Raw genomic sequence first — 2,833 nt, 5'->3', positions numbered from 1 at the left:
TACTTAGAGCCTGAGGAACTAAACATTCAAATACCCACTGGCTTCTTTGAGAGTAAGATCAAGACTTACAAAGTTGCTTCTAGAGATTTTCAGCTCAGTTTTCATTAATTCCACAGGTTGTTCCAAAACTTTTTGGAGTGTTTATAAAGCACTGTAAGAGTATCTTCAGCATAGCAGTGACTATGGTATTGTTTTATCCTGCATCTGCCTTCCACCTACATGGCTACCTCATGCAGTTCCCAGCCTGCCATGAGCACGTCTGACAGTGTCCTGACTCATCGTGTACCCGTGGGTACAGAGAGGTCCCTTGCTCCTGGAGGATGCTCCACTGTCATATCACTTACAAGGTAATAATTTGCTCAAGGAAAGTGAGCAAACCTAATCCTACAAGCAGTTTTGTGTCTGCCTTGACCAGGCAACCAAGACAGAGCCTAATTACCTGCAGTAATTACAAATTTGCAGAATTACTAGAGATCTAGGCTTCCTTCTCTCTTCCCCTACAGCTAGAGGCAACTTTTCACCAGTAGTCCTTTCTTGCACAGTAGCATTTCTCAATCAGGAGGTTGCCATTTTTTATTTCTCCCTGGTTAATTCTGTTTTATCTCATCACTGAAGCACAGACTTCTTCAATCTGAAGTTAAGAGATTTATAGTGCAGCAACAGGGATCCAGCTGACACTAGAAATAGCCTTTATTCCTATTCACTTCAGCTTATGCCAAGCCATAAAGTGAATTTTACCCTCTGTCCTCTTATTAATGAAGCACATGTGTATATAAAAAAATAGAGGGTAAGGTATCCCCCTGTCCACACACTGTAGGTCCTGGTCCTGCAGTGGAGCACCACACGAGTGCAAGGTCCCACCTAGCAGATTCATCTGTAGGTCTGGGGCCTTCAGCTGTAAACCCCTTGGGGAAAGCACAGTGCTTTCTGCAGTGCTGCAGTACCTGAGATGGCATGGCCTCTGCTCTCGGGTATCCTTATAAGAAGAAACTAATGCTCTGTCACTGCAGTAAGTGTATGTTTAGATATCCCGTATTGCTAGTGCACGTGATTTTTAAATAGTCCTCAGCCTAACCTCGGGTTTTGTGACGAGAACAACAAACTGCAGGAACAGCTAATTACTAACCCAGTTTATGGGTCAGGGAACAGGCCTTAGATCCTCATTTACACAGGTTTCTTATGATCATGTAAGCCCCACCTCTCCAAGACTATTTTTGTTTATTTGTTTAGATTAGTCTAAAAAAAAAAAAAAAATCCCACATCCCAAAATAGAGAGTGTTTTCTTTTGGAACTGGAAGCAAACACACTTGATGGCTTTAACATCTGCTGGACAATGCATGGATGGGTGGTGGGCACCTCACACAGTTTTGTGACAAACACATGTGCGTACAGCGTGTCAGATTATAAATCCAAGAATAAAGAGTCATTAAAACCTCCCTCCTCTAGCCCACCTGCCATGAAAATAGGCCTTTCACTCTTATCTATTTAAACTGAAAATGAGTATTGGGAAGGAAAATGCCGACATTCCAGTGATTCAAGTCAAAATCTCCCCCCCAGTAAAGGAGCCTCCTGTCAATTGAACATAAATTGATCCATTGTCTGTCTCCCATCAGGACCCACAAGCCACCCCATGCACATATGCTTCTATTCTTGCTAGAAACCAAGACCTCACAGTCCAAGACCATCACAGTAACAGTTACATCTCTCATTGGCTTGATCTGAAACTCTGCATAATTCTCAAATACTTTTTCTTGCTTTGTGCAATTTTTGGGTGCAGATTCCAGTGAGATTAGCTTGCTGCCCAGCAAAGCATGAGCCCTCTCAGCTCTACCATGAGTGCAAACCTTTCTACTCTTGGAAGAGAGGAAAGAAAAAGAGCCTCTTGCGCTCTAGATCAACTCTTACCAGAATTCACTGGAGTGCCCCGAGTGATAAATTCGGTCCTGTTTTCTCTTTTCCCCCAGGCTTGCAGCAGACTTACCACTGTTAGTGCATCTGAATTATTAGTAGCATTACATTGAAATGCAGCTCAAAGGACAAAAGAGCCTGTGCCAGGCTGTGCAAGGTGCCTGTAACCCTGCAGAGGAGAAAGGGCTTCTGACTTAGACATCAGTTGTGACTCTTGAAATGGAATTTACTAACGTGTGATGACTGACAAATCACAACACTTCTTACAGGTTATTCTCCTCACCTGTAACTGTGCTTCTTCATCTGTTTAGATGTTGTGAGCCTTGTAACACACTCTGAGCCTTGTAACTGCATTAGTAATGCCAGGAAGAGAATAGTTGTTTAAAAGGGGTAAAGCCCACAGCACTTTTTCCTGTTGCTTATCTCTCTTCCCATGCACACAAATATACAGAAGTGTTGGTTTTTTTCCAGCATGGACTTCTGTACAAGGAATCAGTGAAGCTGTCTGCTTGCTTATTTTCTGTTGCCCGCTCTGAAGTGCAGGGCCCATTTGCTGTGTGGATGCCCTAGCAGGTGTTTGGATGTGCAGGTGTGTGCACAGGCAACGTCCCGAGTGCAAGCACAGACAAAGATTCAAATACCAGGGCGTTTCAGCCTGAACCTGACACTGACACTTTAAAACCAGAGACATGGACATCAAAGTTTTCCACTCCCCAAAAGGAATGGACTATTTTGCACCCTTCCAAATTATGTCTCTCATCTCTCTGCCTTTCCTACAGCCTTCTCTCTCACTTACACACACACTTTTTCTAATACCATCCCTCCCTCTCCACTTCAAACCATGGGAAAAACCTAGGAAAAGAAGCTTGCCGACTAAGGGACTGTTTCATTGCATTGTGTTTTCCAGCTAGACCTGAACAGACTG

This window comes from Antrostomus carolinensis, unplaced genomic scaffold (genome assembly GCF_000700745.2).
Source record: "Antrostomus carolinensis isolate BGI_N321 unplaced genomic scaffold, ASM70074v2 scaffold17539, whole genome shotgun sequence".
Classification (NCBI taxonomy): Eukaryota; Metazoa; Chordata; class Aves; order Caprimulgiformes; family Caprimulgidae; genus Antrostomus; species Antrostomus carolinensis.
This window is presented reverse-complemented; position numbering follows the sequence as displayed.